At 38.6% G+C, this 24148-nt stretch overlaps 2 long non-coding RNA genes across 2 annotated transcripts in view; one reads left to right on the plus strand and one right to left on the minus strand.

Annotated features, from left to right (window-relative positions):
• Positions 1 to 19013, minus strand: part of LOC140697686 (uncharacterized) — a 41741-nt gene extending 22728 nt beyond the window's left edge. Inside the window, exons 1-2 of the long non-coding RNA XR_012074900.1 lie at positions 18721 to 19013; positions 1990 to 2105 (exon numbers count right to left, since the gene is read on the minus strand). This is a non-coding gene — a long non-coding RNA (uncharacterized lncRNA). The remainder of the gene's footprint in view (positions 1 to 1989; positions 2106 to 18720) is intronic.
• An 82-nt stretch (positions 19014 to 19095) lies between these two features.
• On the plus strand, positions 19096 to 22306 carry LOC140697861 (uncharacterized). Its single transcript, XR_012075236.1, has 2 exons — positions 19096 to 19297; positions 22147 to 22306. It is a non-coding gene; the product is annotated as an uncharacterized lncRNA (long non-coding RNA).
• The last annotated feature ends 1842 nt before the right edge of the window (positions 22307 to 24148 follow it).

Genomic DNA, 24148 nt, shown 5'->3' on the forward strand with positions numbered 1-24148 from the left:
TTCTCACATAATAATACCCAACTAGTGTGAAATGATACCTCATCTGTTCTTTCTTTTCCATCTGTACCCGAAATCTCAGAGATCTCATTTTGCCAAATCGCTGTCTGGGAATTTAAGTGGGAAATGGTTTCTGTGTCTCAGTTAATTAAACCCTGAAATTGTTAGCAACCAGGCTGCCAGCACAGAGCATGTCGGAAAGGCGAAGGGGGCTGCAAATGTGAAGTGAGGGCCTTGATAAGACACAGTGAAACGAAGCGAAAGTTAGATTCAACAACAGAAGCATTACTAGACTGAAAAACTGTGATGAGTTCTCAAAACTTGGCACCCCGACGCCAACAGAGCCAAGGGAGAGAGCAAGTGGGGAGACCAGTGTTCCGTATCGGCCACACTTAGCGTTACCAAGATCACTTGAAACCAGGGAGGCAGAATGTTCTCTTTGAATGGCTATTTGACACCAGCTCGTCAGGAACATGGAGGGCCTTGGGCCGCCTAGAAAAGGCAGCATGGTACAGAAGAGAAGATTCTCAAAATGACAAAGATGGTGATTCCTATGAGGAAATCACCTGCACCTGCTCAAGTGGACAAGCAATACCTTTAGGATTTTAGAACAGAATCTGGAGGACAGTGAGAGAGATCTGGATACAGGGCACAAATAAGCCGACCTCCAGGATTCTGCAAACTCACACCCTGTTCCAGTCAAAGTAGGGGAGCAAACTAACGGAGTTTTCACAATAGTTCAATTATGAACTTACATTTATTAACTACTTTTACTGTCCCTGCCTTTCCTCAAATATCTGATGATCTATACCAAGGCTAAACATGTAGTTACCTGTACAAGCCTAGGTAAAATGTATTTGTTGCATCTAGAAGTGCCAGAGGGCAATTTAAAATAGACTTTCCTTAAGTTATTTCATAACTTAAGCAGTGTGTGCACTAGAACAAAACCCTGAAAATTTAATAATGGCAAATAACACAGGAAAAAACCCAGCCAACATTAAATAAAAGTAATTACAGGATTTCAGAGGGGCTTTTCATTTCTTTTTCTTTATACCTCAGTGAAATATAAATCCAAAAGGATTTTAGGCAGTTTATTAAAAATATGTTATTATAGTGGTATAAAAGTAAATAGTTGAGGAAATCACTGAATTGATTTTTTAAAAATAGGGGGAAAGGATAAAACCAGGACTAAGATTAAAGATGAAAATGCTTGTCAAGATATTTATACAGATGCTTAAGGCTGTATAGCACGACATAGTGGGAAATTTCCCAGTAGCTTTCCCAGTGGGTAAGACCACTAGATATAAAAATCGGATAAACCTGGGTTTGAATCCTACTACTGCCATATACAAACTGTGTAACCTGTCTGAGCTGCAGTTTCCTGACCTGTAAAATGGAAGTAATACTTACCCCAAGGGATGGTTGGGAGGATTCAATTTAAATGATGCACTGAAAGCACCTAGCATGATACCTGACAAAATAAGTACTCAAAAGTTTGTAGCCATAAATAAATGCATACAAGCATGACTTGATTATTTTCCTGTGGACACTAGAGATACACATTAAACTAATATGGGCAAATTGCAATTTACTGAAAACTTACACTAGAGACCAGGTATATATAGCTCTCTGATGACCTGGCTTCCTCTGAGGATAAAGTTTAAAATACCTGGAAGAACAGATGGACCGCACATTTTCCATGAGCTTTCGATATAGAATTGGCTAACGCACCTGGAGGTCTTTTAAAAGGCCCCTGTGCTCTGCTAATCAAGTGAAGAGCAGGAGTGACATATATTTTTCAAGAATGAAGACTCCCAAAATGTGGTCAGCCCTCATCCTGTGGGAAAAATGCTTTCAACAGAGCCAAGTCCTTCCTCATAAAACTCAGTTCTACTCCAACACATAGATACATAGATTGCTAAATGACCCGAAATACTACATCATAGCTGCAATTATTTTAATATGGGTAAAAATAAGGTTGGTGTTACCTACATCCAGCTAGTCTAGCATCAGGGGAAAGAAGTTAATCAAATACTCATGGGACATCTGATGGTAAGCAATTTCACTCCTTGGTGAATTTTCCAAGACAGATTATCCACAAAATGGACCTGCAGAATAATATGACAGAATTGGTGTCAGGTATCTGCCACGATGAAAATTGACAATTTTAGCATAGTTCATAAAGCAGGACTAGTTGTCTTTAGAGGCCAATCATAGTATAGAATTACTTTTCTGTTTTCTGTGAGAGGAGTGTAGGCATCTAAATCCAAAACTTGTTTCAAGTCACTAACATGCAAGCTAAAACAATGTGAGCCTGGAATTCAGAGGTTTAAGGCATACAGTAACCAAATAAATTCTAATACAGTACACTATTAGAACCATTCTATTGCAAGCATGTAAAAATGACATGGAGTATCAAATTACATGTGAATTACTTTCTCAGCTATACCAGTTTAGTTCTCCATGGAAATGACCACTAAGATGCAAGTAATCAGTGCAGCATTATGGTAGTGTTAATGGAGAAAGAACCGAGATATTATAATGTGAAAATTAGAAGAATTTAGAGCTGAGTTGGATTCAACGGTATGGGAGAAAAGAGGAAAGATACAGGATTTTAGTACTAAAAAAATTGCTCTCAACTAGGAAAACGATGTTAACCTTAATAAAAACAAGAAAAGCAAGAGTGGTTTGTAGGAGCTGAAGATGAATTTCACAATCAAGGGAAAACACTTAACAGGTAATGAGAAAAGAGGGAAGTAAGAGTCAGGGCAGGTAGTAAAGTCTTGATTGGATCTCTTCTTCCTTCCCCCATGTTTTATTATGGAATTTTTCAAATATAAAGCAGTGAAAACTCATATACTACCTATATTCTACCATTTACATTTTAAAATATTTTACCACATATCTATCCTTCTATTATCCCTATTCATCCATTAGTCCACCTTATTTTCAAAAGATATACCTCGAAGTGCACTTTACCCTAAACACTTAGGCATACCTATCATTAACTTGGGTTCAATATTTGTTTTTTAAGCACAACTTAGATACAGTGAAATGCATGAACCTTCAGTGTATATTCCCTGAGTTTTGACAAGTGCATACACCTGTGTAACCCTAACCCCTGCCAACACGTAGACCATTTCTGTAATTTCTGTGCCCCCGGACAGTTTCCTCATGCCCTTTCCTACTCTATCCCTGCTCCCATCCCTCCAGAGACTACTATTCTTTTTTTCCCAACAGTTTAGTTTTGCTTATTCCAGAATTTCATGTGAATGTAATCTGTATTGGGTCACCTAAAAGATTATTAGGGAAATGTAAGATCTCAATTTTTAAATTTGATTTGAAATGACTCTAAGAGATATTCTTTTTCAAGTTACAAAGGTAATGCATGTTCCCTGGTAGGGTGGGGCAGGGTGGGGGACACACAAAAAAAGAAAAGAAAAATCACTTATTATCTCACCATCTAGATGTATGTATATGTATATACATATATACTTCTATTAATAAAAATGGTGTCATACTCTACACAGTTGTGCAACCACTACCACTAGATGCCAGCACTTTTTTTTTTTTAATCATCACACAAAGAAATCCCACACCCTTTATTAGCAGCCATTCCCTATTCCACTCCACTCCCAGCCCCTGGCAACCACTAATTTACTTTCTGTCTCTGTGGATTTGTCTCTTCTGGACTTCTCATATAAATGGAATCATACAGTATGTGACCTTTTGTATGTAGGGAATCATACAGTATGTGTCTCCCTTCTTTCACTTAGTACGTTTTCAGGATTCAACTATTTTGAAGTATGTGTCAATATCTCATTGTTTTTTTAAAACTGAATAATATTCCAATACGTAGATATATCACATTTTGTCTATTTATTCATCAGTTGATGGACATTTGGATTGTTTCTATTTTGGCAATAATTCTGCTATGAACATTCATGTACAAGTGTTCATGTGAATGTGTTTTGCTTGAATATATACCTAGGTGTGTATTTGCTGGGTCATTTGGTAACTCTACATCTGACATTTTGAGGAGCTGCCAAAGTTTCCAAAGTGGCTGCACCATCTTACATTCCCACCAGCAATATATGAGGGTTCCAATTCTCCATATTCTTGCCAAACCTTGTTATTGTCTGCCTTTCTTATTACAGCTATCTCAGAGTGAAGTGATATCTCGTTGTAATTTTGATTCGCATTTCTCTAATTTAATGACATTATCATGTGCTGATTGGACAATTTATATATATATATGTCTATATGTGTATATATATATGTCTATTTAAATTCTTTGCTCATTTTAAAATTGGGTTGTCCTTTTATTATTGATTTAAGAGGTTTTTTTTAAAAAGACATACTTTGGATACAAATCCCTCATCAGATACACGTGATTGGCAAACATTTTTTCCCATTCCATGAGTTGTGTTTTCATGTTCTTGATGATTTTCTTAGAAATGCTAAAGGTTTTAATTTTGATGAAGGCTAATTTATTTTTGCTTTTGTAGCTTTTGCCTTTGGTGTCATGTCAGATTTATCTGTGATGTATTTTAGTAGATGGTATGAAAAAGGGATCTAACTTGAAAAAAAAAAACTTATCTGTCCATTATCACTACTATAGTCTAAATGCTTATATATAGTTAGGTTTGGTTTCAGCCCATTGTTAAAGCTTTATTAGTTTTTCTTAAGTAGCCTGAGTGTAGCATTCAAAAAGTAGTGATCCCTACAGTTTTGCCCCTCTCCCACCTTTGTATAACCAGGTATCTCTTACTCTAAGGCATTTATTTAAAGTTTATTGAGTTGAATTGAATTGAACTGGAAAACAGTTTTAAGGAAGAGAATTGTGAACAATCAAGGAAGAGCCAGCACTGTGATCCAGCACTGTTCACATTGTTTCCACTTCTGCTGAGCTCATCTCTGCCCTTGCCAAAACTCCTCTTCAACACATTTTCAATAGAATCAGGGTAATCACTAGTGGTGTTTGTCAAATATTGCCAGTTCTCTCCTCTCTCAGACCCTCTTGTGGTTAGGTGTGATCCTGTTTCAGCCAATGCACCGAGTGGAAGTCTTATGTATCTGGGCCAGAGTTTGCTGGGTTGGTTGGCACTCTCCAGAATTCTCTTTTTCACTACAGCAATGTTCAAAACGGTGGCTGCTCTATCAGCCTGAGCCCCTGAATGACTAAAGTTAGCAGAATTTTGTTTTGTTTTTTTTTAAGTTTAAAATTTTTTGTTTTAAGCCATTGAAATTTGGAGAAGAGAGTTAATGAAGCATTACAGCCTATCCCAGTCAATACACCAGTCACTGCCCTCCTACTCCTTTTTCACTGCTCTGCTTTCTTGAACAGAGGATAAAGCATGGCTTTTAGGGAGAGCATGTAGCAATTGGGCCTGCAGTGATTTCACATGTATGTCCCCATTCACTCTACTCAAATGAATAACTGCTGGGAGGTAGAGCTCAGTGGTAGAGTGTGTGATTAGCATGTATGACGTTGTGGGTTCAATCCCCAGTACCTCCATTAAAATAAATAAATCAATAAACCAACAAACCAACCTAAAAACCCAGTTTTCAGTACTGGGCAAAACCTTCAACACAGCTCTGAAATAGCACTATAAGGAAATGTGAGATGAATTCACCCAATATGATATATATTTATCATTTTCAATCTGTTCCATAGCCTTTATGCTTCTATTAAGGGGACATTTACAAAACTCTTGACATTCATATTGTGCCCATTCTCCAAATACACTGAACAACTGAGGCCTCAGCAAAATCTAAATTGACATAAGCTATGAGCAATCAATATAAACAAGGTAGCTGTATATATAATTTGATAAACTGATCATTTGGCAAGTTGATGTCTTGACCTAGAGCTTTTGTAATCATAACCCAGAAAATATTAGGGAAGGAGAATAGCATTACTTATCAAACAGTGTCAATGTACTTTTTTTTTTTTACTTGATGATGATTAATTTCAGTGTCTCTAGAAGAAACAATTTAGCTAAGAGTTTCAAAGGAAATTGAAGTTGATCCCTTTGGCTCTGTATGGCAGGTAAAACCTCCTGGTATGGGAGTACTTCCACTAAGAAAAGATTACGCATTTTGAGGCTTAATGAATTGCCAGTATGAAATAATTCCTAGCAAAGAAAAGGACTGTTATAAAGTTAACTTTGGAATTGGAATTAACTTTGGAATTAGTCTAACAGCTAAATTATATTACCACCACTATAGGGCAGGTAACCTAAAAATGAGTATTATTTTCAGCTAATGTTAATGTATTTATGAAATAATAATTTCATAGGCTTATGAAAGGTTTATGAAGATCCTCACACTTTGCAAATGTAAATGTAGTTTCAAAATATGCCTGATCAATATGCTGTATAAATATTTGGTCAAATGCTTATAACCATATCTGAAAAGTAAACTTTTTTAATAAGTCAAAAAGATAAATGTTTACAGATAAGTAACTATCTTCTTAGTCTGAAATCCATAGCTTCTCTTCCACCTTTCACCTAGTTAATTCTAAAGCATTCTTTAAGTCCACAAATAATAAATGTTGGAGAGGGTGTGGAAAAAAGGAATCCCCCTACACTGTTAGTGGGAATGTAATTTGGTGCAGTCACTATGGAAAACAGTATGGAGATTCCTCAAAAGACTAAAAACAGACTTACCCTGTAATCCAGCAATCCCACTCCTAGGTATAGATTCAGAGAAAAACTAATTTGAAAAGATACATGCACCCCAATGTTCATATCAGCACTATTTACAATAGCAAATACATGGAAGCAACCTAAATGTCCATCGACATGATTAGATAAAGCAGTTGTGGTATATATACACAATGGAATACTACTCAGCCATAAAAAGAATGAAATAACACCATTTATAACAACATGGATGGACCTGGAGATTGTCATACTGAGTGATGCAAGCCAGAAACAGAAAAATACCATATGATATCACTTATATGTGGAATCTAAAAAAAAAAAACAAGATACAAATGAAGTTATTTACAAAACAGAAAAGATTCATAGACATAGAAAACAAACATGGTTACCAGCAGGGAAAGGGGACAGTGTGGAGGGATAAATTGGGAGTTTGAGATTTGCAGATACTAACTACTAAATATAAAATAGATAAACAACAAAGTCCTACTGTATAGCACAGAGAACTATATTCAATACCTTGTATAATGAAAAGGAATATATATATATGTATAACTGAACCACTACACTGTACACCAGAAATTAACACAACATTGTGAACTGTCTATACTTCAATTTGAAAAAATGATTCTTTAAGACTTGGTCCAGTCTTCCCCTTTCCAAAAATCTTTCCCTGCTTGTATGTGCACAGATGCACACACGCAAACACTCCACTTAAGACACTTCTATGCCATTGCCCCCATCCAAACTCTTGCATATCTCTATCATGAGTTTTTACTACACTATCATACTTCTCTATGAGATACTCCTATCCACTACACTATAAATTCTTAAAGGCAACAAATATGTCTTATTTAGTATCCTCCAGGATCTAATATTTAGAAGTCAATAAATGCTTGTTGAAAAACTAATATCATGAAGTTGTCAATGTACAAATTTAGGTTATGTCTCCATAAAATTAAAGACAAAAATAAATAGAAGTTACATTAATTGGAAGGAAAGAGATTAAATGATCACTTTCAGACTATATTAATTGCATACCTGGAAAACTCAAGAGAATCAAATGAAAAATCATTCTAAATAATTGAAGAATTGAATAAGGTGGCTGGGCACAAAATTTAATGCTCAGAAATAAAATACTTTTTCTATATAAAAATAAGAATCTGTTAGAACAACATTGTGCCACTAGCCACATGTAACTATTACATTTTAGTAAAAATTAAAGAAAATTTAAAATTTACTCTTTGGTAACATTAGCCATATTCCAAGTCCTCAATAGTCACTTGAAACTTGAGGACAAGAAGCCAATCTGGAATTATTTTCCATAGGCCATATGAAAAAATAAACAAGAAATAAAGGCCAGGAAAATTCTGAAAAAGAATAAGGCGAACAGTCCTATAAGATATTAAAACAGATGATAAAATTATAATAATTAAAATGTTTGAATACACTGATAAAAATAAAAACAGGATAGAAATTCTAGAAACTTACTCCAACACCTATAAAACTTTTGTGTATGATAAGGGAGGCATTTAAAATCAGTGGTAAAGATGAATTATTCAATACATCATGTCAGGATTTGGTAGGTAGCCATGTGGAAAAAAAACAAATTTGTATCCCTACTTTACTCCTTATGCCAAAATAAATTCCAAATGTAGCAAGGATGTAAACATAAAAGAAAACTGTATTTCAGGTTTGCTTATAGCAAAGAATTGGAAGCAACCTGAATGCCCTTTAATGATCAAATAACTATGGTATATACAATAATACTATTAAGCCATTGGGAAAGAAAATTTGTAGCTATGTTCAGATATGGACTGCAGAAGGAGCCTGTCTGTAAGAAGACGTGTGTAGTGAGCTGCCCTTTGTGTAGGATACAGGCTTGTGCGTGTAGGACATCCTTCTCTGGAGATGCAAACGCATAGCTCTGGGACAAGAGTGAGAAGAGACTTTGTCCTCACTGATGACTCTTTTGTACTCATTGACTCACTGAATTTTGCACAATATATATTAACTATTTTTAAAATAAATAAAATAACAATTTACTATGAAAACCAAAGCCTACAATTTATAATTACATTTCCCCTGCCTCCCACCCCTGTCCTGAATTTATTTTAATTTCTTATATAAGAGCTGCAGGTCTCTGCACAGTAATTTCAGGCTTCAGGGCAATAAACCGTAGTCTAGAAGGTTGGAATTTGGCAATCCACCTAAGAAGTGCTTAGTAAACAATAAGGACTTGATATCAATGCACTTAGTAGGTACTTGTTCAGTTGGAATTTTATATCATTTAAAGAAGACTTTTTAAAAAGGGGGTGCTTTGGATTATAGCAAAAGTGAAGGGCCAAAGTAGTCTGGGGCAGTTCACAACGTAATATAAACGAACCAGATGATGAGAAGCAGGATGAGTTCAGAGAATTCTAAATAGAAGAGTGCTTCACGGAGTGGAACAAAGGTCTCCAGCTCTCTCCCCAGTGCTCCGGCATATATGCCACTTTTTTGCAACTAACACTGCTAAGCTGTGTCTTTTTTTTTTTTTTTTGAGGTGGGTAATTAGGTTTATTTATTTATTTTTATTAATTTTTTAACAGAGGTACTGGGGATTGAACCCAGGACCTTGCACATGCTAAGCATACACTCTACCACTAAGCTATACCCTCCCCGTCTACCACTGCTAGGAACCTGCTACTCCTTGGGAACCTGCTCTGCCTACCCAAACACTTCTGTCTTACTTTACAGTTTCTGAATTCATACCCAAGACTCTCCATCACAAATCATATCTCATTTGCCTGTAGGAATGGAATCATCTAATTCCACCATTCGCTGTTTGACAGCTCAGACAATTCAGATCTTTTAAAAGGCAGAGTGAGTTTTTCTGGGTATTGACACTATGTTCTTGAAGCCCAAAGAGATTACTCTAGAACAGGTTTATCTGTCAAAGACTGCCCTAGAAAATCCCTAGGTAGAAAAAATATCTGCCATGTAACACAATTTAGCATTTAACAATTTATTTTTATGAGCAGCTATTTTAAAATTCAAGGCAACCAATTGAAACAAAGGAAGTCTAGTTACAATAAATTTATTGACCAGTATTTATATAGAGATCTCATTGGTAAAACACAGCCTTTCTGAGCCTCAGTTTCCTCATCCATCAAATGGAGATGATAAAATCTGCTCTGTTGACACTGGAGATTACTGTAAGAACTGAAGTTATGAAAGCAATTTGGAAGATACCAAACAATTTCAAATTGCCCATTATCATTCCTTGTTAAGAAAGAGGCAACTATAGGTAAATTAATGAAGTTAGAACAGTCCCTCACACCATACACAAAAATAAACTGAAAATGGCTTAAAGACTTATAAACATAAGACAGGACACAATAAATCTCCTAGAAGAGAACAAAGGCAAAGCATTCTCTGACATATGTTCTCCTACAGCAGTCTACCCAGGCAATAGAAATAAAAACAAAAATAAACAAATGGTACCTAATTAAACTTATAAACCTTTGCACAGCCAAAGAAAACCATAAACAAAACAAAAAGCCTACAGACTGGGAGAAAATATTTACAAACAGTGCAACCGACAAGGGATAAACTTCCAAAATATACAAACAGCTCATACAACTCAGTAACAAAAAAATAAGCAACTTAATCAAGAAATTGGCAAAAGATCTAAATAGACATTTCACCAATGAAGACCTACAAATGACCAATAAAGATGCTCAGTATTGCTAATTACCAGAGAAATGCAAATCAAAACTGCAATGAGGTATCACCTCATACCAGTCAGAATGGCCATCATTTAAAAAAAAGTCCACAAGTGATAAATCCTGAAGAGGGTGTGGAGAAAAGGGAACCCTCCTACACTGTTGGTGGGAATGTAGTTTGGTGCAGCCGCTATGGAAAACGTATGGAGATTCCTTAAAAATACTGAAAATAGACTTACCCTATGATCCATCAATCCTACTCCTGGGTACATATCCAGAGTAGAACTAATTCAAAAAAATACATTCACCCCAAAGTTCATAGCAGCACTACAGACAATAGCCAAGTCATGGAAGCGCCTAAAGGTTCATCGACAGATGATCAGGTAAAGAAGTTGTGGTATATATACACAATGGAATACTATGCACCCAGTAAAAAGAATGAAATGCTGCCATTTGTAGCAACGTGGATGGAAATGGAGATCATCACACTAAGTGAAGTAAGTCAGAAAGAGAAAGAAAAATACCATATGGTATCACTTATATGCAGAATCTTAAAAAAATGATACAAATGAACTTATTTACAAAACAGAAACAGACTCACCAACATAGAAAACAAACTTATGGTTACCAAAGAGGAAGGAGAGGGGAGGGATAAATTAGGAATCTGGATGAGCAGATACAAACTGCTATATATAAAGTAGATAAATAATAAGGTTCTACAGTATAGCACAGGGAACTATATTCAATATCTTATAATAGCCTATAATGAAAAAATATGAAAAAGAATATACATATATAACTGAATCATTATGCCATACACCAGAAACTAACAACATTATAAATCAACTATATTTCAATAAAAAGAAAGGCAACCAATGCCCTCCAAATATGTCAGATTTGTTTAGTTTTTTTATCTTCACTGCCACTAAGGTTGCCATGTGTCCAACACTGAATTTGTGGTTTAGCTTTCTGACCAGCAAAAGGAAAACTTAAAAACTAGATGCAAAATGCCTTTATCATTAAACAATTATTGGAAACAATTTTTTAGAAATACAGCCTTATCTTGGTGGGTAGACCAAGCAGCATTTTTGATAAGGGGAAGATAGGAATGCTTGAGTAAATGACACCATTATGTAGCCTATTTCATTAACAGATTTTTTTGTTCTAATTTTTTAAGCAAAAGTTGAGATCTAATCCATTGGTCTATCATGTAAAGAGAGGTTTTCTTATTTACAGTCTTTGACCTCTTACACGCGTACATAATCGCTCAACTGGCACATTGAACCGAAACTCGTATGGTGGCATTTGAATTTATGTTTCTTGAAAATACTTTGATTTCTATCTCAAATGCTGGCTTGGATGAATGTTTAGTGTTGGGGAGAATGTGTGAACCAAAGAGTGAAACAGAATGTGTGGGGAATCAGCTAGAAATAGACTTTAGGTCTTATGGGATATTCCATACAGTTGTCCTGAAGGTAAGCTGTCATTTTTCTTAAATAGAAAAATGAATAAATAAAAGCTGCAGAAGAGTAATAACTGTACATTACTAGTTGAAATGTATAAATACTTTTTAGCCTTCATGGGGGTTGACCAGAATTTTTGTGAAGGGCATTTCACACACCCTGTTTCTCCCTACATTATCATTTAAAGTTAGCACACTTTCCTAAGGGTTGTTGACTTTTCTCATCACTTGTTCTGGTCCATGAAGTTTGCTTAAACTGAAGCTGGATTACAGAGGACTTACTGCATTTACTCTTAATCTTAAGAGCCCAGGAAGCCAGCAACAAACAGGTTTTTAAGGAACTAAGCCTAAGAATACAGAATGGATGGAAAAGAATCTGAAAAAGAATATTTTATATATACCTGAATAACTTTGCTGTATGCCTGAAATTAACACAATATCATAAATCAACTATAACTCAATAAAACTTGGAAAAAAAAAAAGAATACAGAATGGAGACTTTACCTTGTACTCAAAGATTGTTCCCTCCAAAGGGATGAACCCATCATTCTTTAAAAGTTCTGTGTGCCAGCAGGAGCTTTTGGGCATATTGGTGTTTTAGTCTTTTATTCTGGCCTCTCATTTAAAGGTATAATACTTGCATGAAGTCATTGACACATTAATAAACCCTCTTATTTATTTCTATGGAATCAAAAATGTTTTTACAGAGTCTAATTAGAAACCACTCTGGACTAGAAAACAGCTTTAAAAGACACAGTTTCATTGTTCATATCATTGTTACTTTTCCAGTGGACTTTGGGAAATCAATACATTTCTATGAAGGAAAAAATCAAATCAAGTAAAAGAATCAAACATTGTGGTAACAAGAGTGAATTTTGCAAACCTCTGCAAGGTAAGGTTGGTGAGTTTTTATGAAAAGAAACTTATGAAATATAGGTTAAAATGAAGCCTTAAGGAGCAGTTTGTAAATTTAAAGTATTTTTTCTAACTTTAAGCTTTTTAAAGTGTTTAGTCAGCAAGTAGAAAGAATTGCATTTTAAATGAAGAATATTGGTAGGCTAAGATTTGATCAATTTTTAAACTATCAGGTGCATGGGTATAGCTCAATGATAGAGCTCACACTCAGCATGTATGAGGTCCCGGATTCAATCTCTGGTAACGCCATTGGAAAAAAACTATCAGGAAATTTCTTCCCTTTGAGAAATGAGAACGTCTACCTATGACCTAGAAGTGAAATATAGAGCACTCACAATCATAGCAATACCAAAAGTCCATCTCCCAGAAGTGTGCCAAAGGCATCCTTTCCAGTCCCTCCCACCTGAGGCATAGACTGTTCATTAAATTCTTATCTATGGCGTTGACAAGCAAAGCCTGTCATCTGGTTTCTGCACGTCCATAAGCGTGGCCTTTCTGCTGGAGGTCATCCAGGGAGGGAACTCCTGGACAGCAGGGTCATGGCTGCAAGCCGTGACATAGCAAGTTGGCAGTGCCCCATGACAATATGCTCTAGCCTCTCCTTCATTCATGACTTTGGCTTCTAATACCACACAAGACACTGTCAAGACAAAAGATTAGAATTGCTGTGCATCCTGAGACTTGCAGGGAAACTGTAGCTACAAGCCAATTCCTTGCCCTAAGCTCAATGAAAATACTGTATTGCAGCCTCCCACGGGGTCTCCACAGAGGCAAACCCACAGAGCTTCTGAAAAGATTATAATGATCACTGTTTTTACCTGCACTCCCCCAACTCCCATCAAATGACTCAAATCTCATTTCTTTTGCTTTGACAAACACAACAAGGAAAGAATCAAATGATCTCAAGGGAGACAGAGGCAAAGCAGAGATAGAGTCAAGGACTCTGGAAAGGTGTCCGTATTCACACATCCTCTCTTGGAGCAGCTTGTACCATTCCCTCCCCTGTGTGCAGCCCATTTCTGTTTCAACAATCCTAGGAACTGGCCCAAAGAGTATGTGATGGGGAGAAAGAACTTTGTTTTTCATCCAACATATAGTATTTAGCAAGCCTCTGCAGGGAGGTGAAACTTTCCCTCTACCTTTATGCACTCTCCAGCTAAGCCTGAGAATTAAGTTGATATGAGACAGATTAACAGGAGAAAATCATGAAAATTTTATTAAATATCTTTACATGCACATAGGAGCCTTCATAGGAAAATGAAGACCCAAAAATCAGGTCTAAGTGCTTAAATACTAGGTTGAACAGAAAGGAGTGATTGTGGAAAAGTAGCTGAAGTGTCTTGGAGATGAGACGGGGATGAGGGTTATCCTTTCAAGATCTGTTTGTACAGATTTCTCTCAGCCTCAATTCCCCATCTCTGGTGATAGGATTGTTTCTTTCCTCCGGGTACAGGGAGTGCATCTTTCACATGGGAGTTTTATCTCAGGCTTTTAGGAAGAAAGGCACGGTCAGCACACCCTTCTTGCACGAGCTGTGTTTCAAGTGCCTTTAACTCAAAGTAATCCTTATGCCAAAGTGGTATACTGTGGAGTGGCACATTCTGCTACTCTTCACCTCCACAAGCAAACAGGGTATTATAGACTGAATTGTGTCCCCCCTAAAATTTGTATGTTGAAGTCTTAATCCCAAGTACCTTAGAATGAGAGTGTATTTGGAGATAGGGCCACTCCATTAAGGTTAAATGAGGTCACATGAAAAGATGCTCAATATTGCTAATTAGAAAAATAAACATCAAAACTACAAAGAGGTATCACCTCACACCAGTCAGAATGATCATCATTAAAAAGTCTACAAACAATAAATGCTTGAGATAGAGTGAAGAAAAAGGAACCCTCCTACACTGTTGGTGGGAACGTAGTTTGGTGCAACCATTATGGAAAACAGTGTGGAGATTCCTCAAAAAACTAAAAATAGTTACCATACGATCTAGCAATCCCACTCCTGGGCAGATATCTGGAGAAAACTCTAATTTGAGGAGACATATACACCCCAATGTTTATAGCAGCACTATTTACAACAGCCAAGACATGGAAACGACCTAAATGTCATCAACAGATGACTGGATAAAGAAGATGTGGTATGGAGATTATCATATTAAATGAAGTCAGACAGTGAAAGACAAATATCATATGATATTACTTATATGTAGAATCTTAAAAAAAAAAGATACAACTTCTATTTACAACCCAAAAATAAACTCACAGACATAGAAAACAAACTATTGTTACCAAAGGGGAAAGGGCAGGGAAGGATAATTTAGGAATTGGGGGTTAATTGGCACACATTACTATATATAAAATAGATAAACAACAAGGACCTGCTGTATAGCACAGGGAACTACATTCAATTTTCTTATAACATATAATGGAAAAGAATCAGAAAAGAAAAAATACATATATGTATGTGCATGTATAACTAAATCACTTTGCTGTACACCTGAAACTAATATTGTAAATCAACATTTCAATAAAATTTTCTTTAAAAAAAAAAAAGGTTAACTGAGGTCATATGGGTAGGGCCTAATCCAATATAATCAGTGTCCTTATAAGAAGGAAGAGATCACTGGGCTTCATGACAGAAGGAACTACCCCTGCTGGCACCTTGACCTCAGACTTCCAGCCTCCAGAACCATGAGAAAACTTCTGTTCCCAAAGCCCCTCAGTCCAGATATTTTGTTATGGCAGCCTGAGCAGATTAATATACACGGCAAAAGAGTATTACCTAAAACACTTCCCCGAGGAACTCGCTAGACTTACCCCTTGGTAAATCCTCACAGTCCAGCAGTCTTACAAAGCACGGGAAGACATCTCCAAAGCAGTTCAGTAGCCACTGAATGAGTAAACTTAGAGCCTGACTATTCACACTCAATGCTGTCTTCCAAAAGGTTACATCTTACAGGTTTTTGTCCAATCTGTGTGTGCGCTCCCTCCTAGCTCTCTGAGAACACTCTACTGAGTCATTTCACAGCTCCCTAATTGGATTTTTATTTTCCAAGTGCCAGTTTTCTGATGAAAGCTGTTTACAGCCTCACTGCTTTGAGCAGAGGACAGGGCAGGACATAAGCTGTTGACATAAGCTGTTTCTAAGAAACTCATTCATTGTTTTCCTTGATACAGTCTATGATGAGAGAAGAGGCTGAAAGGACGAATTTAGGAAGCAGAATAGCAAACAGTGAGCAGGGCTGTGATTCCCTGTAGGGTGCTAGTCCTGCCCTATCTGGCCACTATGGCTTGAGCTCCTATTCTGCACCAGGCTCTGTGCCAGGCATGGAGGATGCAGCCAAGAATAAGTTCACGTTCTGGTTAAGTGTGATGTCTTAATTAATGAACCCTGAGACTAATGCTGCTCTAAAATGAAGTTGTGCGTATTTAAAAACAAAAACAAAACAAAAACCCTGGTATTCTGAAGGCATCAGAGGGAAGTTTGAAGATCAGAATGAAGAAAGGGGGAGGGAGGTGTTTAAGCTCCAGATAACTAAGTGGCAGAATTAGAGTGGGGAGGCAGAGATGGGGGCTAAGGCAGAAGCAGCCTCGGTGAACAGAAGAGGCCTTGACCTTCTCTCACTGTAACCTCAGGGCAGCCCCACACCAACCCCAGCATAAATGCTGACAACTTCTCTGTGGTGGGAATGCCTTGCTGTTCACAGGGCTCCATCAGTCCTCTCGGGAAGAGAGGGAGGTTCAGAAGGAAGGCCTGAGCTGGCCATTTCTAGGGCAGGAGAGCAGCACTGGTGCATAAATTGGAGGCCGCAGCTAAGTGACCACATCAAGAACCATCACCGTGTCCCTCCACCAACTTCAGCTCTGCCCTCTGTCAACCCCTATCCTCCACCCGGCCCAGCCAACCATGGAGGCAGAAAGCGGATCCTCAAACAACACCCAAGATCAACCAAACCAAAAGCTGGTGCTTCAGGAAATTTCCCAGATCCACGCACATGGAAAAATAAGCAGCCCACAGAAAATTAAGGGTTTTACTGCTTCAGGAAACAGAAATAGAGGGGAAAGTTTGAGAAGAAAAAATGCTAACGGTGAGTGATAAAAAGAGTGGCCATGGGGATGAACTTGGAGCCTTGGTCAGAGTTGAGCTCTGCTGTTGTGTGTGCCAATTTAAAAGCTGAGTTCAGTGCATTTGACCTGGAGTTGGAAGGAAGAGATGATTCAAATTCCCCAAAGATGACAGCTTCCAGGGACACTTGGAAAGGGTGAGGAGTGGGTCTGTTACTTCCTAGTTTGAACCTTTCATTCGGAATAGGTGATATGACAGAACTATCTTAGAGTTAAATAAACCCTCAGATTCTGTTCCTACCCTTCAAACCAGCCAGTCTCTTTTGTAATTCTCATGCTCTTCCCAGCCTATCCTGGGCTTTTTGCATTTACTGTCTCCCCTAAGCTTCCGTGTTAGTCTTTTGTCACAGTCCTTTCATCTATGACTACAGTAAACCACACCTCTGGGGACCCATGCTCTTGTGCAGTCCCCTCCCCTTGAAGCTGCGCTGGTCCTGTGACTGCTTAGGCTGATCAAATGTGGTGGAAATGATGTTCTGGGACTTCTGAGCCCAGACACTAAAAATGTCTGGGAGCTTCTGCTTTTGCATTTTGGGGAAACAGGCCACACTGTGAGACCATCACGATGATAGGAAGCCCAGGCTAGCCACATGGAGAGGCCACATGGGAAGAGGATGCCTGGTCAGCCCCACCTGTGTGCCAGGCCTGTAAGTAAAGTGGCCATCTTGGATCGTCCAGCCAATGAAACCACATGGAGTAGAGATGGACTGTTTCTGCCAAGCCCTGTCCAAATTGCAGAATTGTGAGTAAATAAATAATTGTTGTTTTAAGCCACTAAGTTTTGGGATAGTTTGTTACATAGTCATTGAAAACCAAGACGTCTCTCTTTATCAAGTCTTTTCAGTCACTTCCTTCAAGACCTAGGTCAAGTCATCTTCTCTGGAAACTTATCCAACAAACTCAATACAGTGTTTATCTTATTTTAGAACTTGATACAATGTTTGGATGATGCAGTCCAATGCATGCTTTTGGTCAGTTTCATAAATTAACCTTTTTTAAATTAATAATGATAATGGCAAATGTTGAGCATCATGGACCAAGCACAATGCTTGGGAATACATAATATTAGCCCATTTTATAGATTAGGAAACAGGCACAAAGATGTTCAGTAACTTGACAAAAGTGGTTCTGTGAAAGCACACTCCCAAATTTGCTTGTCAATTTGTAGCTTTGATGGCATGGACTCTGAGCTTTAAATGCTAAAAAGGTAGATAATGAGGAGAAAATAGCATTGCATCTATATTCTAGGCAAGAAAAAAGAAAGAAAAAGGAAAGAGATTAAAGTAAAAGACTAAGAAAGTGTAGCCCGTGGTTATTGGACTAATCCGTTCATACAGACTTGGGGGTATCGGTCGGACTAGTTTTGTAGCATGTGGGTTTGTGGTGTTTAGAAGAGAAAAATTAGCCATGAAGTCACTGAAAAAATCAAGAAGCACTACCTTGTTTTTGGAGGTCTCCCAAACTCATTTGCATGAGGAGTGGCTCTGCTTTGACTGGGATGCATGTGAGATGGCTGGCTATTGTTTTGCTTCTGTTTCTATAACAAGCTCTCTCTTTTTTGAGCTAACCTGGATGAGTTTCTGTCTCCTGCAATAAGAAGATCTCTGGCTAAGACGCCCTCCAAAAGGCCACATCCAGATGACCAAAGGAGATGGCCATAAAATAAGACATTTTAAAATATATTTACGGGCTATGCAATTTTCTACTCGGTGAAACATAGGCTTCCTGACAAATTTTATATTAGGAGAGAAATGAAAGACCATGTCAGGAAATATGAAGTTCTTAGAGAGTAATTTGGTTATAAACATATTTCCTTAATAGAATACAATTTGATTCTAACCCTCATTACCTTTTGACAAGAACATAAGATACTGGTTGTTTAGTCAACGATTCATGAGATTTTCTCGAATGTTCACAGCCCAGTAGGGTACCCAGCAGATCCCAGCATCCATCTTCATTTCACTGATGGGTCTGAACTCTAAAGGGCTGGAGACATCAGCAGGGCAGTAAGCAAGAAGCCGGACTGGTCTTCAGGTTCTTGGTCCAGTGCTCTTTTTCACTATCATACATTATTCCATGGTCCCATGCCATTTTCACCTCGTAAGCATCGAGGAGATTTCTTCCTGAACATACAGATCTCAGGGTTCCATTAGAGCCTCTCCAGAGCTAAATGTTCTGTAGAGGTCATTATGATACCATAGTCAGTTTGGGAGCGCATCAAAATATAATGCTTATCATAAAGTCATCTACTTGGAGATGTTCCCTTCCATGACCAAAAATTTCAGTGCTCTGAGGACGTCCTAGCTTTGAAATATTTCATTCAGCCCACCTCTATCAACGATCACTCAAACTTCCATTCTTGCAACAAAGGTGGCCATGTAATCAAACTTCTCGGCACTGCTAACAACGGCACAGCATTCAACAGGGTAATCTTTATTTACTTCCTGTGGATATTCTGGAACATTATTTTGTAAGCTCACGCCTGCCTTCTGCTCGTAAAGTGGCAAGGTCAGAGTGCCCCTCATGCTGCTGCTGTTACCCCCTCCCCCAACCGAGAGGCTTATTCATTTTCTGTATCCTTTGGAAATGTTTGCAATTTTAAATTGCCACTGGAAGAGTTATACATTTGGTTAAGCTCCAACAGAAATTTAAATGTGAGAAAAACTTTAGGAGGATTTCAGGAAAAGGAATAAGGTATAATGGTTAACATGTGAAGGTCATGTGCTATTTTGCAGGTTTTGTTCGACTCTCCTTTCCTGGTCAGCCCTGCCCTCCGTTAACCTCCCTTCCACTAGTTCTGGGAATGGCCTTTAGGCAACTCAGGCAAAGGTCAAAGAGGCTATGGCCTGAAGGGCTGCCAGACCTGCCAACCTGCACCCTAGAAATTCTGTGGCTGCCTGGTTTTCTCTCCACCTGACAGTCAGTGACACCACACTGTGCCAGCTCATTTCTCAGCCATTTCTCTGCTTTGTCTCATGTATTGATCACAGATTGAAGAAAGTAAGAGGTTCTCTAGATATAAAGACACAGTTCCCTCTTTGGGGCTACTGTCAATAACAATTTCCAAAGTCTTTGGATTTGATTTGTGCAAATCCAGGAGAATCACACACAGTTTAGTACAGTTGTTTCTTGCCATCCATGAGGATCGGTTCCAGAACCCCCTCGGATACCAAAATCCCACGGATGATCAAGTCCTTTATATAAAATGGCATAGTATTTGCATAAAACCTACACTCATCCTCCTGTTTACTTTAAATCATCTCTAGATTAATTATAATACCTAATACAATATAAATGCTATGTAAGTAGTTGTCAGAGCACAACAAATTCAAGCTTTGCTTTTTTGAAACTTTCTGGAATTCTTCCCCGAATATTTTCAATCCACAGTTGGTTAAATTCTTGAATGCAGAACCCGAATATGAATCAAAACAAGTCTTCCTACAAGGATCTATTCTGATTTATATTTATTTTTAAATAGGCCTATGGAATTATCAATCAAGATACTCCTCTTCAAGATTCAGCATAACTGTGCTTTTATCTCAGGACCCAGGATAACATCAAAAATTTCTCTTCCCACCAAAGAAATTCTTCAGAGCAAGCCCATGCTTTCATTAGTCTAACCATACCTGCAGGCCTCTGTGATTCCACCAGTTCACCTCAATATTGAAAGCTTGGAACCATCGTGGATGAATACCCGGGTTCTATCTCCAATGATGCTAAAATCAGCATTTCCTAATTTTGCTGCCATTCTTCTTTGCAAAAAATGTTTAACGCTTAGGGAATTGGATACTTTTTTTTCAGTTTTATTTTTTGGATATTTTTATTTTATCCTCTTGAGATCTCATTTATAACTTTCTGGACATAAAGGAAAGTACAACCCCTAGACCTGAGATGTTAAAGGGACTGTGCTAAGTCAATTTCGTTTTAAACCTCACATGATTGGCATTTGGGGCCAGATAATTCTTTGTTTTGGGGGCCATCCTGTGCAATGTAGGAGGTTGAACAGCATCCCTGGGATCTACACACTCGATGCCAGTAGCACCCCCTCCTCCCCACACACACCCGTGTGACAACCAGAAGTACCTCCAGGCTATCCTATGACATTTTTCTTTCCCTTTCTGGCTTGCTTCACTTAGAATGATGATCTCCACCTCCATCCATGTTGCTGCAAATCACATTATTTTATTCTTTTTTTAATGGCTGAGTGGTATTCACTTGTATAAATAAACTACAACCTCTTTATCCAGTCCTCTGTTGATGGAGATTTAGGTCATTTCCATGTCTTGGCTATTGTAAATAGTGCTGCTGTGAACATTGGGGTGCATGTGTCTTTTAGAATTAGAGTTCCCTCTGGATATATGCCCTGGAGTGGGATTGCTGGATCATAGGGTAAGTCTATTTTTAGTTTTTTAAGGAATTTCCATAATGGCTACACCAAACTACTGTCCCACTAGAAATTGACACAACATTGTAGACTGACTGTACTTCAATTAAATTAAAAAAAAAACAAAAAACCAAAAAACTTCAGACTGAAAATGGCTCCCGAAGAGCAAATGGCTCCTGATTGAAATCTGCTGTGCAAAATGCCTACAACAATTTTCCCCTTGCCCGCCTTCTGTCACATGGCTTTCAGTGGAACTCTGCCAAAAACTCAATCTTGGTTTACTTGCAGTATCTCTGTTTGCACAGAATTTTATAACAAAATTTATTGAGCATTTACCATATGACAGACTTTTTAGTAATTTCTCATTCATTAGTTCATTAAATACTGACAGCAGTCTTAAATGGTAAGTACAATTAAGAATGATGCCCACTTAAAAAGGAGGAAACTGAGGCTTGGAAGGTCACATGACTTGCCCAAGGTCACACAGTGAGTCAGTGGCAGCCCCCCCTTGATCACCCGGCTCTGCCGTCTAGTTTCTGCAGACAGTAGAATCGGTATGTTAGGATTCGTAACGCTGGGCAAAACCAAAGCAGACTTTGTGGGTACCCTCCTGGTTTCAAGTCCATGTGAATCCGGCTCCTTTTGTTTCATATGTTTTTACCAACACCAGGGGAGCAACAATCATTTGAATGGTTAAACCGATTGGGCACAGTAAAATCCACTTCTTTTCAGTCTTGAAAGTACAGTGATGCATTTGCCGTTCCGCCTAGGCTACAGTTTCTCCTCAGCCCCCGCCACCATCCCACCTCTCTCCCGCTGCTCCTCAGGCCCCATTACCTGCACTTCTATTTTTCTTTTTAATTTTACAAACAACAAAATTGTATTTTATAGTTCAGCTATGACTCCAAGGGACAATATCGTGAGGAACGCCACAGCCAAAATGCTCAGAAGGAAATCAAGTGAATCAAGAAGAGAAGAAAGAATAGAAAAGGAAAACTGAGAACACAAATATTTTCTTGACGACTCGAAATTAAAGCTTGGAAAACCATCATACTTTGCAAAATATCACATTCAATTATTAGCTTAAAAATTTTTTTGTTTTGCGCATTCTGTGCACCAAAAGTGGGGAGGAGACGCTGGCTCGCCTGGGAGACGCACCCTGGGGGTCCCTTAAGGCTCAGGCCTTTCTGATATGACAGAAAAGTAGCAAGAAAATCTGTTAAAATCACTAATCTTACCTACCTTTCTTGGGGCACCAGGAGGCCATCTGGGGTCCGGAGTTAGGTCAGGTTCCTTAGGTCCGTTTTTCCCTCAGCGCAGAGCCTGGCTCCGTGTCAAGGAAGTGGCATTAAGACACTAAATATGAGGCGAAGGGAGGGAACGGCATCTTTAGGGAAGACTGCCTACCCTATGCCTGCCTCGGAGCCTCGCCAGAAGTGTAGATCGAACCCAGGTCTTTCCCCTTATCTGGGTGCTCGCCTGTGATCTCAGTTAGAACGATATGGAGAACAGCTGTGAACTGTTCCCAGCTCACCATTAGAACCCAGGATCACAGGTAAAGTTTGAAAGCTTTGTTTTAATAACAGTTTTGACCACAGATTTCCCTGTTCTTTTCCAAAAGCAGGGCCTAGTCAAGAGCTTGTATTGCACAAAGACACTGTTAGGAAGAAGCTACCTCTCCTGAAGAAAAAACCTGGCCCTAAGGCCTCTCCTGCCCTCTTTACCCCACGAGATAATGGGCATGGAATTCTTTGGAAGAAGAGGTAGAAGTCTTTTAATATGCTTAAGTTTAGATTGAATTTAGTATTTTTCAAATTGCAACGCTTTAGAGATTGATAAAATCAGTTTGGTAAGTTGCAAACAGCCCTTTAAGGAAAAACAAACAAATAAACAAACTCTGATGGCAAGTCTGGTTCAAAGCTTTGCAGGGCGAGTGTGTATCCAGGAAAGGCCTAGCTGGAGCTCTCCCATCTGGAGGGAGGCATCCTCTCCAGGTCACTATCACAGTCAGGCTTAGAGTCTTGAAGGAATTTAACATCCATTTCAAGAACTCACTAGTAGAGTGGCGACAAGTCTTTCTCTGCTAGTCCAGTAGAATCTGTTTATAAACAGCACATGTAGCCAGAGCCTTCTTCCCCAGCACAGAAGCAGGGGACACATGGACTTACAGCAGTTTTATTCTTATGTGGGTTCTTTGAAAAAAGGCTTGTAGGGTCAAATATTCAAGAAACACTCTATTCTGTGGTCCTTTCTCTCATAGACGCCCAGTGCACATTAGCTACAGAAGAATACAGCAAAGAGGTCGGTTTAACTGTTTCACCTGATGTGTTCCCATGTGTTTAACCTTGGAGCCCTTTACTAAACAACCTCTATCAGCAGTTCCACTCCCTAGACCAAGCCCTCAGCCTCAGAGCTCTCCCTCTGGCTCCCCTCAGCTTACCGCCTCTCAGCATCCCCACTGATAGCGGTGGGACCCTTGCAGTCTTTACTCTGCATCCACAGTAGGTCCTCCGCGCTCTCTTGCTGGAGACAGGACGTCAGGTTTGCCAAAATACCTCCCAGATAATTTGAGGACTTTTAACACAGGAGACCCGGTCATCACTATCATGCTTTCGGCTTTTACTTAGAGAAAGATTTTCCACTCTCAGTAGAATCCCCAAACTACTGTTTGTGGAATTAAATTGATTGAATCAAGTTGATCGCTGTGGATAACGTCTGTTTCTTGGCTTTCACGTTATTTTCTATTTTTTCCCCTTTCTTCCCTGGGGTGCTGGACTGCACAGCAGGCCCCACGCACCTGCTGATGTGTGCAGTGCTATCAACTCGACCATTCAGCCACTTTCTCTTTTTCACGTTCAAACAGGAGACAAGCCCCGCTGGCCAGGGCTCGGGG

The sequence above is a fragment of the Vicugna pacos genome, chromosome 8 (genome assembly GCF_048564905.1).
Source record: "Vicugna pacos chromosome 8, VicPac4, whole genome shotgun sequence".
Taxonomy (NCBI): Eukaryota; Metazoa; Chordata; class Mammalia; order Artiodactyla; family Camelidae; genus Vicugna; species Vicugna pacos.